Source organism: Lissotriton helveticus, chromosome 8 (assembly GCF_964261635.1).
Source record: "Lissotriton helveticus chromosome 8, aLisHel1.1, whole genome shotgun sequence".
Lineage (NCBI taxonomy): Eukaryota > Metazoa > Chordata > Amphibia > Caudata > Salamandridae > Lissotriton > Lissotriton helveticus.
Window position 1 is genome coordinate 750,661,557 of NC_136069.1, and position 13,110 is coordinate 750,674,666.

General features: G+C 47.4%; 1 protein-coding gene across 2 annotated transcripts in view; it reads right to left on the reverse strand.

Moving 5' to 3' along the window:
- Positions 1–13,110, reverse strand: part of CLCN4 (chloride voltage-gated channel 4) — a 238,000-nt gene that overhangs the window by 61,076 nt on the left and 163,814 nt on the right. The gene's annotated exons all lie outside the window — the stretch shown is intronic.

Below are 13,110 nucleotides of genomic sequence, written 5' to 3' on the forward strand. Positions count from 1 at the left end.
TCCAGTCTATCCCAACACTAGTTACTTTGCTAACCAGGGATCTCGAGACCAAAATGTAATCTATAATAGATGAACAACCCCTGCCTTTAAAAGTTGGTGGGAGTGTGCCGTCCGACTGTGGGCCTATCATATTGATGGTATGCTCTAGGTCGTACTTAAGCCGAAGCAACCTAAGAGCCACCCCGGTAGGTGAGTGAGAAAAATGAGGCCCCTTCTCAATTGGGCATTGCGCCCAATCTGTATTTGCTTTAATTAATGCCGGACAGAGATGACAATTAAAATCCCCCACCACAAGCAACCCATGGGATGGGCCCTTATTCTGAGAAACGACTTCTTGTCCCAGCCTTTGGTCGAGTTCAGTCAATACCGGGGTAAGGTTATTTGCTGACTCGGTGTTATACAAGTTAAAAGCAGAAAATCGTAGCCCCTTTCCATGGAACCGCACTGCCTGGATCCCATGTGAGGACCAGTCTGGGAGGGACCAGGTGCCTGGGAGAACTAAATCTACATAGAGGGACAAACCACCCATTGCTCTCCCAGAACTAGATTTTCGGGCGGGAACAAAAAAGCACTTGTACCCCTGCAGATGGTAATTATTCTCCACAGCCCATGTCTCCTGTACACATATGATATTAAATTTTCTAATGTAGTCAACCCATTCCTTATTATGAAATTTGCCCGCTATACCAGCTATGTTCCATGAGATAAGTCTCACCCCCTCTCCACTCCATTCTGCACCCCCCTGGTCCCTTGATCTTATTTCCAACATTGGCCTTTGCGTTGCCTGTTCATGTACCCCTCCTATATTGTTTTTAACTATTGCCTCAAGTTCAGCGCACATTGAATCCCCCACACCAATCGCCGAGGTTTGAGGAGCCTTAAAACTTTGCTCCTCCAATATTTCTGCCAGGTCGCCCTTTTCAATGCAGCCCTGGGGGGTGTTATCTGTTTGTCAATCGACCCCCTCTAGTCCATACAGGCAATTGAACTGGTTGTGGGTATAAAAGGGTTGTTCCAGTCGACCAGCTATCGGTCTGGGGTGTAAGGCCTGGTGTCTCCCCCTCCTCCCAACCCTCTCCCAAGTATCATGAGTTTGGGGTTGCTGGAATGGAACCGGGCTAATTGGAAAAAAGAACGACACATGGAGGGTTTGGATGGTGGATTCCCTAGAGCTATTTTTACCCTGACATATAAACTCCACCGTACCTGTGTCCCTGAAACTCACTAGTATACAGTCCCCTTTTATGGATTTTTGTGTTCTCCCCACCCATGGTACCCTTCTTACCATTATAATTTCATTATTGAGATGTGTCGGAAGGGGTCTATTTATATTTAACCACTTAATTACCCTACTTTTCAGGGCACAAAAGTCCTCCATTTCGCCTGCCTCGAGTGGGGGGACACCCGCCATGACTACCGTAAAAGCGTTTGTCTCTGGGGGTAAGTTAGGCCTGCGTGGTCTCAGGGTGAGCTTCATTAAAGGGGTCGGGATGGTATTATCTACCAGCTGTGCCGGGGGTACAGGTCCTGGCGGTTGGTTGGGCATATTGGCAGTGAGGGGTTTAAATGTGACAGGCTTTGGCCTTAAGGGTTGTTGTGAGGGTGCCACATTCGCGACTTGTGAAGGGACTGGATTGACAACACTATTTGCCGTCGGTTGGGGCACTACGGTAGGGAGAATGGGATCTGATTGCCCTCCCTGTCGGCCAGCTTGAGTTTTCAAACTGCCTAATGTGGCCTCCAAAATAGTTAGTCTGATCTCTATCTTTTTAATACTCTTGCTGATCGGCAATAGCAGGGACCTTAGCAGGAATTCTACATTTCCAAGCGAGACAACAGACAAGGGGATATTAGCAATAACAGCTCCTGTATCTTTTATCGTACCAGGAGCTGGATCCTTGTAAGCAATGGGTTTTGGGCATGAATCCTCCGGTGGTTTTTCTACTAACGTTGGGGTTTTTAGGGACTTACCAAAGTCCGAATGTAGAACCTTGGGTTGACTCTTTCCTTGATTACCCTTAGATTTCCTCCTACGTTTGTTGGGAGGGGGTCCGAAAACTACTTGAGTGTTAGATGGCTTGGATGTGGCTTTCCTAGGTTTGGGCGCTGGGGGGAGTTGGGACACTAAATTAATTGTCGCCCTAGTTGGGCTAGGACTATTGGCTGGTGCTATACTCATAACTGCCCCTGGTGAAATATTAGTGCAATCCCTCAGCAGTAATGGGACATCATCAATTCTAGACAACTCTTCCCTGGGTGTAATAACTTGATCTCCAAGGAGGGTATTTTTCATGTTGTCAATTGAGCGTCTCCGTTCTGCCCTTAACCTGGACAGGTAACACTCTTTATCCCCCTCCCCTACTGCCCGGGAAAAATAGTTTTCAAGAGTCCTGTTTTTGACCACGCCCGGTTTAGATGGAGTGCTCTCTCTTACCGGGGACGGCATGATGTTCGTGGTGAGTTAAGCTCTGCCGGGGGATCTCAACCAGTAGTTGAGCTCAAAAGCTGTGTTCACAATCCAAGAGAGTAGGCCCAGCCCAGCCTCGGTCTGCCCCGGACAGCCACAGACGGTCCCGCCCTTGTCCCGGGCTTCTCCCGGCGCGCTCCCGCGCGCTCCCGCGTAGCGGATATTAACCTTCACTTAAATAGGAAGTCCATTGGATTAAAGGCGGGGCGTGGGGGTGGCCAGGGAGAGCGGCCAGATGGTCAGAGGCGCGTTGTGCAGGGGCTTCTGGGATTGGAAGTCCTGCCCCGCACGCTCGCAGCCCTGGTCCTCCCACGCAGATGTAAATCAATTACCCTCGGTCTCTGGGGCGCAGCGGGACCCGCGAAGCGGGTTCGCAAGTCGTGAAGGGCTGACAGGGGTCCAACAGAGTCCGCTAAAAAGCAGCAACAAGCAGCAAACAACAAGGGTCTCCCACGTCGGAAGGTCAATTACCGCCCTTTAAAGGATGAAGGCGGGGCGTGGGGGTGGCCAGGGAGAGCGGCCAGATGGTCAGAGGCGCGGTGTGCAGGGGCTTCTGGGATTGGAAGTCCTGCCCCGCACGCTCGCAGCCCTGGTCCTCCCACGCAGATGTAAATCAATTACCCTCGGTCTCTGGGGCGCAGCGGGACCCGCGAAGCGGGTTCCGCAAGTCGTGAAGGGCTGACAGGGGTCCAACAGAGTCCGCTAAAAAACAGCAACAAGCAGCAAACAACAAGGGTCTCCCACGTCGGAAGGTCAATTACCGCCCTTTAAAGGATGAAGGCGGGGCGTGGGGGTGGCCAGGGAGAGCGGCCAGATGGTCAGAGGCGCGGTATGCAGGGGCTTCTGGGATTGGAAGTCCTGCCCCGCACGCTCGCAGCCCTGGTCCTCCCACGCAGATGTAAATCAATTACCCTCGGTCTCTGGGGCGCAGCGGGACCCGCGAAGCGGGTTCCGCAAGTCGTGAAGGGCTGACAGGGGTCCAACAGAGTCCGCTAAAAAGCAGCAACAAGCAGCAAACAACAAGTGGTTTTCGGGCCTCTACGCACCATGTCGTTCTGTACCAGGGTCTTACTCACCCCAGAATGCGGTCGCAGCTCCGGTCTCACTCCCGCGGAACAGGTGCCTCTTCCCGTAAGATGTAGGTGGCCGTCCCCCGGAGCGAACAATCGCGCGGCAGTGCATGGGCGGGGGGAGACCGGTATGGTCTGCACCGGGTCGACCCGGGAGTAGAGCGCCTGGGTCCCGCACCCGTTTCTCCAGGGGTCCCCTCAATCTACAGGCGCCCCCTCTGGAAACCACACACCCCTCGATCTCTCAAGGCTAGTAGCTAGAGCAGCAGTGACCCCCGGGCACCGTCCCTCCACACGTCCCGTGGCACCAGGGACCCCAATCTCCACACTGATCCCAAGTATCCTACAGTCTCAGTCGTGCCCCTCTCCTCACCGTGTCCTGTGGATCCTGTCTTGCATCTTCTGGATACCTCACCGGCCCTGCACATACAGTGCGGAGTGAGGGACAACACTCCGGTTGCCGCTCGGGCCGTCAGCAGGAACGAGGTGGGAGGGGGGGCGGGTGAAAAAGGCTCCGTCGCCTCAGGCTCGCACCGCGCCCCCCTGAGCACACCGCCTCACCTCTGGGCGTCCGGGTCTCAGCCCCCGGCTGTCTTCTGACCGTTCCAAATGGCGCCAATGGGGTTCCCCGAGCGCCCTCCAGTGCGGCCTCGACCAACGCGGTTTGTCCCCACTGCGAAATCGGTCTCCACACCCTCGGTCAGGTCGGATCCCCGTGCAGGGGGTAAGCGCCGACACCAGTGTTCACCGCCGCAGTTTCCGGGTCTTAATCCGCGGCCGGCCGCCGCGCAGCAGAAATGGTGCCGATAGGGTCACTTGAGCGCCCTCCAGGGCAGCCGCGATCAGCGCGGCGCACCCTCCCTCGGCAACCCTTTCCCCCCACACGGGGTCTATCCAATTCCCATGCAGGGGAGGAAGCTCCGGTGTTATTTCTCACCGCCGACTGAGGCCCCGGGGCCCACCACAGCGGTCCCCGGGCAGACCCCAGAACTTCTCGCACAGCCCACGTACCAAGCCGGCCGGGCGCCGCCTCTGCGCCACTCCCCGGCTCCAACGGCTCACGCCGCCAAGGAGGCCCCGTCCTCTCTCGGGCGGAATGAAGGTCAGCTAATGTCGTGCCTAGGCCCAAAGCTGTAACCCAGCTCCGTCTGCCGTTACCAGTCCGTTTGCACTTTGTATAGTGCCCGCAGCTCCGCTTCAGCAGGAGCTACCTCTCGGCCGGGACCGGAGCTCTAACAATCGCCGTCCGCCATCGTGGCTGTTGGGCCACGCCCCCCATCCGTTTTATGCCAAGATAACCATCTTTGAACAAGCTGTGCAAATGGTCTTGAATGCTGAATGGCAATTTAAAATCAAAAGCACCTAGGGAACATTTGTGACATAATGCATTGTCTCCAACCACGATAGCGTATCCTCTTGCTCACTAATCATTTAATTTTCATTCCTTTTTTCATTATCAATTTGAAGAGTTTTAGATAAGGCTACTAAGCACTGAATTCAACACGAAAAATGCATCAGACCCTGAAAAGTGAGTGTATTATTCTTGATCATTTCCACTGTATAACAATGGATTATCAACCTTCAGAAATAATGTATTTGATTCCTATTTTAATGTACACTGTTCATTATGAACAGACTGTGGTTTTATAAAAGTCCCAATTAAGCATCTAGATTTCCTCTAGCAAAATCACTTTACAGTCTAACAGTCCTCCAAAACACCAAACTTTGGCGTGTCCGAGCCTCTCGTGACGGCGGGCACTCGGCGGGGTCGCCAACCCCTAAACATTCACAAAGATCCTGATGATGAATCCTTAAATTTGGAAAAACCAGAGCCGAGGCCTCAAAAAGTGCTCAGTGTGATTTATTGGCACAAAAGGGAAACACCCTAAGCGTTTCGAAGTTTCCTCACTTCTTTCTCACGGGTGAGGTTTACTTTGCGGCCATTCTTTTTTAAAGATACAGACATTTCATGAGGTGTACGTGATACATAAACATAAACGAGTTACAATGCTGCATTGCCTGTTCGTTGTTAAATTGTCAATAAAGATTGAAAGTGTATATCATTTCAAATGTGCATAATTCACACAACCTGGGTTCCGTGCTTCACACCTGACAAGGCTGGTCAGGTTCATGCCTTTTACACAATTATCATGCTTCAATCAAAGAGCACGGAAAAGTCCATCTCTCTCCTGTAAACCTCTGAATGCAAGATGATCGGGGTGACTTTGCACAGGAAAATACCACTACTTCCACTATATCTCGACCAACGGTCACCACATCTCTCCACCGCAATCGCAGGAGGCACATGATTGCAAAAAGGGAAGACACCAACAAATGAGAGATCACTAAACAGTTCTGACCTATTAGAATGACACACTTTAGAACTGATAACGGAATAAAGATATGCTTAAAAATAATTCGGTTAACTTGTAAAACATGAACACAAGTATTGCTTAAATAAACAGAAAAATGAAAACGTGCCTTTCGTTAAATGTGCAAATTGACGAGTATCATGTTTATCCTGATTTTTTTTTTGTAGTAAGTATCCATTTCTATCGTATTTTCATTGTCAAGTTAAGCTAAGCCTCATTCGTTCTTTACTTCTCTGCATTGTTTTTATTTTTGCCTTTCAACATGTTTTAGCAGACTGTGGCACAGTACAATATTAAATAAATACACGTTAGCTTTAGAAAATATGTCTTCCTCGCAGAATGTTCTGACTTAAACAAATGTTTTCCATCCTTCCTAAGCTATTTGTTCTCATCGTATTTGGATAGATTTCTATCTGTCACTTAATAATGAATAGCCAACAGTATATTAAAACAATAAGTGCATGCAAAGATATGTGAAGCTTATGATGTAGATCCGTAAAAGTTGTAACAGAATGTTTCTGCTTTAGACTAATTCATTGCCACGCAGTGGAGTTCTGAATAGCTAAAAGAGTGAGTTACAGGGTTCTCATGGGAACCCAACGTGAAACCAGTGTACATAGGCACTTGCCACTTAGTATGCCTCTTGAAGATTATGTAAGCTGTTCTCGGTTGTTACCGTGGGAATGAAGAAAGATTCGACAGACCATCTGATGATCCTTTCATCATTGGTTGGTGATGACATAACAACGAAGATGGATACATACAAGTTTCTGTTTAAGATACGTGTTCATAATTAGAGGGGTTTAGGCGCTCTTCCACCACCCTTTCCTTACAGCCATGCTGAGAGCTTTATGTTGCTCAGACTGGTCCAGGCTAATTGCTCTGTGACTATCCTTTTAGCTTTACACTGTAAACTACTGTTGATGGTGTTTTCAAAACTTTCCTTACGTGTACAGCAACTGCTATGACTAATTCCCGATTGGGTGAAGACTTGGACGAGTTTTCCAGAACTACTATTCACTAAAATCTAAATGCATTTTCTAAATGCCCCTTAAAATTGTCGCCCTTTCATGAAAGGACCCTTCATTGGTTTTGATAGGTTAGGGTCTATTAGAGTAGAGTAAGGACTTAGGTAATTTTCCTTTATGGAACATGCTGTAATATTTTCTGTTTATAACTGATGTAAATAATTTAAACCTTTAATAAAGAGACTAAATCTCAAACCACTAAATCTAATGAGATTAATAAAGCCGTTAAAAATTCATCTAAACTCTCATTATTGACTGAACATAATAAGTAGTGTTGGAATTTTATATAGAGTTATGCTCCATTTTAAAATGGTGGCAAAGATTCATTCGACCTGAAGAAGATCATGGCGCGGAGTTGGGGACCGCTGTTGTAAGTCAAAGGGATGAACTGTTTTAAATTACTCACGCTCCAGCAGAACTCAAATATGAAGGGTGTTAAAAACTGAATTTACACAGAGAACATGAAAATGGAAGGGCTGAACAAGTGGGACACTTTGTGGTCTACAATCTGGTTGAGATAAAAACAAATGCCTTGGAGATACCAAAACAAAATAATGATTTTTAAGTCCAGATTAAGGTATATAAGCCTTCATAAGTAGAGGATTATACAATAAAGCAACCAAATTTACAATACATATTTAATATAAATACTACTTAACGGAAAAATCAAGGTTGCTTCTAGAAAACATTGCAATAACAATTCTCGTCTGCCACACAACATTATAGTCCCAATTGTAAAGCACATGAATCTGGAAACTAAGCAGTTTCATAGCCATAAATTAGTAGTATTCAGACACCTTCCCCCGGTGCATTGTCACAACTGCGTAGCAGCCAATATGTTGAATGGGTGTCTGACAGGTAAATCCGCTCTCGGAGGAATATCATGCTACCTTATTAATAATGCTTCAAATTCTTATTAGTAATCTGGTGTGCATGGGCTTCTATTTGTCCGAAATGTGGGCTCCCAGTTTAAGCAAGTGCATTGGTTTGTAATACCTGAATTACCTCCCGATTCTTTGTGTCCGATGGAGGTGGGTTTGTACTCCATGGAGATCAGGAAGACAGGCCGTATGTAATTCTTAAATAGTGTACTTAAAATTGTGAGAGTCTTTTTTTAAATTTATGGCGAAAGGCACTGAAGCTTTCACAGAACCCTTGAGGTGTTGAGTAACACTAGTGATTCCAGCTGCCTACACATAATCACAAGTTTCATGATATTTTACCTAGGTGCACCGGCACTTCATGGGAAAAGGTTCAAGAAGCACCACTGGAGTACATTTCCCATGGTAGAACTGACAACTCCCAAGTTTACATTCATCCACCACTACAATCTAAAGCCTGAGGATTCTCTGCAAAGAACTGTGCATGTTCTTCAGTATTTAAGTATAACATATGAGTGAGCACTTAAATCTACAGAAGTCTACGTGTCATGTGGTGTTCTTGTTGTGCCATTTGAGCTTCAGTAGTAGCATCCGGTGGGTCTGCTTCGATATTCCTTATGTTAATAAACACTAGAACTGGGAAGCAGGACACAGGTGTAATACCTTGATTACATAGTAGTAACATTCAATACTGAAATATGACCGTTCCTCATTACAGTCATTAAATCAAAGTGATCCCATACACAACATTTTTCGACTTACAGTTGGTGAAAGCATCGTGTTTCCAATAAATGGAGTTATGTGTGAACAACGTTCCTTCTTGAGTCGAGTCACAGCATGAGCATGTGCCACATCTATGGTGGCCTGTTATGGGGGGGTAAGCCTACATAATCACGCAGTGTATTTGGCTGTATGAACTTTTTGTCCAAATTCAAACCATCTAAAGAAAATTATCTATCAGAATTGGCACTTGATTAAACATGTGGACAAATCTCTGGCTTCAAGACCACTTTTTGCTTTTAAGAAAGACAAGAGTATTGCCAATCAGATTGTATGGGCTGCAGTGTCTCAACCAAAGCCAAATACACTGCGTGATTATGTAGGCGTACCCCCCCCCCCCCCATAACAGGCCACCATTGATGTGGCACATGCTCATGCTGTGACTCGACTCAAGAAGGAACGTTGTTCACACATAACTCCATTTATTGGAAACACGACGCTTTCACCAACTGCAAGTCGATAAATGTTGTGTATGGGATTACGTGTCTATGTAAGAAATTATACATTGGTAAAACAAACCAGGAGATAAGATTCAGGATCTCACAACATAAATCACGGATCCGGAAAAATGTACAAACAGCCCCCCTGGTCAACCATTGGAGGTTAAACAATCACGCCGAAAAAGATCTGAAATGGACCGTGATTTCAAGAGTGGAACTGGGAACCAGAGGAAGTGATTTGGAGTTGAGATTGACCCGCAGAGAAGCTCTATTGATTGTTAAATTTAATTCAGCAGTCAATGGATTAAACAAACTCTCTGAGATCTACAAGTTATGAAAATATTTTGGGGTAGCTGAAGCAACGTTCTATAGAGTCAACATACCAAATTGCTAACTTGCGGTTTAACCAAAGTTCTTCAAACAATGCACATCAGGTGCATTATAAATTACAATCCTAACACACCAAAGTTCTACTACAACATCTAGAATGCCCATATTCTAATCTGGACAGATCGCGTAGGACTGAAGGACGGTACTACATGGTGAAAATTAGCCTTGCTCATAAATGTAAATAACTCGCTCAGAGCAGCCTAAAGAAGGATTTCAACTCTAAAACTTAGCGCGGTTGGCAAATTACAAAGTGCATCGATCATAGTGCTCACCCGACTGCAGAGGACACCAAACTGAACTACATCTCCCAGAATACCCACTATCCAGCCCGGATAGTGAACGCGATCACGTGGGTCCGAACAAACGGCATGAAAAAGAGCCCCGTTGGTACTTAGACCCAGAAGCAGCTGCCCGCATTCCTCGTTGCGACTCAAGTGAATTAAAGTAAAGACCATTGTCCCTTGACACGAAGGTAGGCAGTTAATTGATCATTTTATACGCTGAATACGGGCTGCCCTCCTGGGACGGTAATTGATATATGTCCTCCGTTTTATGTTCCAGCGCGAAGAGATTAACTCCACAGAGTTAAAGGGGCCATGGCGTCCTCGTGATTCCCCTACAAAGAGCATCCAAATGTAAGTTGACATCTAAGCCCAGCGAATGAAAGAAAATGTACAAGCTGTAGTTACAACTAGTGGAGTAGGCTCTAAAGTAGCTCTTTTCTGTTTTTTTAGCTCAGAATCAATTACTAACATCAAGGGACTCTGGTGTTGCTTGGATATCTCGGTTGGCCAATTGTAAGTTTCCTTAAAGGGAGTAACAATGTAGAATGGTAGTTTAAGTGTGTCCAAAATTATCTTGTGATTTCAGATCTGAGATCGTTTGCCAGCAGTCATATAGATCAGCTGATCTACAATAAAGAGAGAAAGGTAAGCCTGAGACCCCAGGAGGGGGCGAGAGAGGGGTAGTAGCGGCTGTTTAGTTAAACAGAATAACTCAGAATTGTATGTTGTTTATGTCATTGCAGCTTGTTGGTCCAGAGGAGAACACCATTCACTTGGGGTGTTCGAAACGCGCCGACCTGCTTGTTGTGACCTGTAGAGTGATTTTGAACCATTTAAAGTGTTTTTGATGTTCACAATAATTTTGTAATTTATGCACCGTAGGTCCAGTTATTTTTTAACTAATATGTTTATGTTGAATATGTAAAAAAAATTGCACTGTCCTTGTTAGTGTGTTAGGATGAATGTGTGTGTTTGCTGAGTAGAGTGTGTTTTTTAATGATTAGAGTGTTTTTGGGATTTTATGCGAGATACCAAATGTAAGGATGGGGGATTTATTGTGTAATGCATTTTGTATTGTATAAATTGTGATAAATTGTGTTGAATTGTCCATTAAATTATGACTATGGATCAATGAATTTTGAAAAATAAAAAACTAAGAGTTGAAATAGTGAAGCGGTCACGTTTGTTTAGGTCAATGTGGCTTTTTTGAAAATAAGGTTGAAGTTTCTATCAGTAGTGGCTTTCTATTGTTTAACACACCAAATCTTCAACAAAGCCAGCACCACCATCGCACCCCATCTCCGGAAAGCCATCAACATCTCCTTCAAGACAGCAACCTTCCCGGAGAGCTGGAAGCACACAGAGATCAACGCCTTACTCAAAAAAAACAAGGACCTCAAGAACTTCCGGCCCATCTCCCTTTGCCGTTCCTGGCAAAGGTCATCGAGAAGACCGTCAACAGACAACTGACCCACAACCTCGAGGAGAACAGCATCCTGGACCCCTCCCAGTCCGGGTTCCGCAGCAACCACAGCACCGAAACTGCCCTCATCGCAGCCATAGATTACATCAGAGCCCTGCTGGACAACGGAGAAACTGTGGCCTTCCTCCTCCTGGACCTGTCAGCCGCCTTCGACACTGTCTGCCACCGCACCCTAAGTACACGCCTCCACCACGCTGGGATCCAAGACAAGGCTCTGGGCTGGACCACCTCCTTCCTCTCCGGCAGAACCCAGAGCGTCCGCCTCCCCCTTTCCGCTCCGAAGCCACAGAGATCATCTGCGGCTTACCCCAGGGCTCATCCTTCAGCCCAACATTGTTGAACATCTACATGGCACCGCTCGCCTACTTCGCCCGACTGCACAGCCTCAACATCATCTCCTACGCCGACGACACCCAGCTGATCCTCTCCCTCACTAAGGACCCCCTCACCGCCAAAACCAACCTCCATGAAGGAATGAAAGCCGTCGCCGAGTGGATGAAGAACAGCTGACCTAAGCTAAACTCGGACAAGACGGAAGTCCTAATCCTCGGCTCCACCCCCTTGGCCTGGGACAACTCCTGGGGGCCGACCGCACTGGGAACAGCTCCAACACCCACAACCATGCACACAACCTCGACTCTACTCTCTCCATGACAAAAGAGGTCAACGCCGTCTCGTCCTCCTGCTTCAACACCCTCCGCATGTTCCGCAAGATCCACAGGTGGATCCCCACAGAAACAAGAAGCAAAATCATCGTCAGCAGCAGGTTGGACTACGGAAACGCCCTCTATGCAGGAGCCTCGGCCAAACTCCTGAAAGAACTCCAACGAATTCAAAACGCCTCCGCACGCCTGATCCTCGACATACCAGCTGCAGCCACGTCACACCCCACCTGAGAGACCTGCACTGGCTCCCCGTCAACAAGAGGATCACCTTCAAGATCCTCACCCACGCACAGAAGGCACTCCACCACACCTGACCAGAATACCTCAGACGACTCAGCTTCTACACCCCCAACCGCCAGCTCCGCTCCGCCGACTTCGCCCTCGCCACAGTCCCCCGCATCTGAAGAGCAACCTCCGGCGGCAGATAGTTCTCCCGCCACGCCGCCAAGACCTGGACCGCCCTCCCCATCCCCCTACGGCTGACCCAGGACCTCCTAACCTTCAGAAGACTCCTCAAGACCTGGCTATTCGAGCAGTAGCCGCACCCCCCCCTCCAGCGCCTTGAGACCCTCACGGGTAAGTAGTGCACTTTCCAAATGTTCCGATTGATTGATTGATTGAATGGTATATAACACATCTTTATGATACCCTATGAATTCATATCCTATAGGGCTCCCAGATCGTGTTCCTTTGTAGCATAGTGTTGTATGAGAGGCTATTTGTGAGGTGGTGTGTAAGACCTACATTACACTGGGCTATAATGTCCTTCGGAAACTGGAGAAACTAAGAACCAGAATGGGAGCATGCACTCCAACACCCGCAAGAAGTACTAATGTGTGTAGGAGTCAAGCTGGCACTGAGTGTATTTCTCACAAAAAAGGTAAAAGAAGATGAGAAAAACAGAATCAGATATAGGCCTAAGGGGGTAAACTAGTGGTTTAGTTCACACTATAAAGCTCCAGCCCTAGCTAAGTGAGATCTAGGAGGGAATCATTACAAGTTCGAACGTGGGACTAGAGTCTATGCCAGCACTGAACCCAAATCTTGTGTTATTACTAGAATATGGAACAATGGAAATCTTCCAACATACAATGAAGTGCCGTATAATTTGTGACTACAGATTGCCTGCCAGGATGCAGCAGACTCTGGGGCAGCGGGAGAGCCGGATTCTGGCGCAATGGCAGTCTAACATGGGCTGATGTATGCTTGCTGAGAATGAGAGATGGGGATACCCCTGGAAACATATGAAG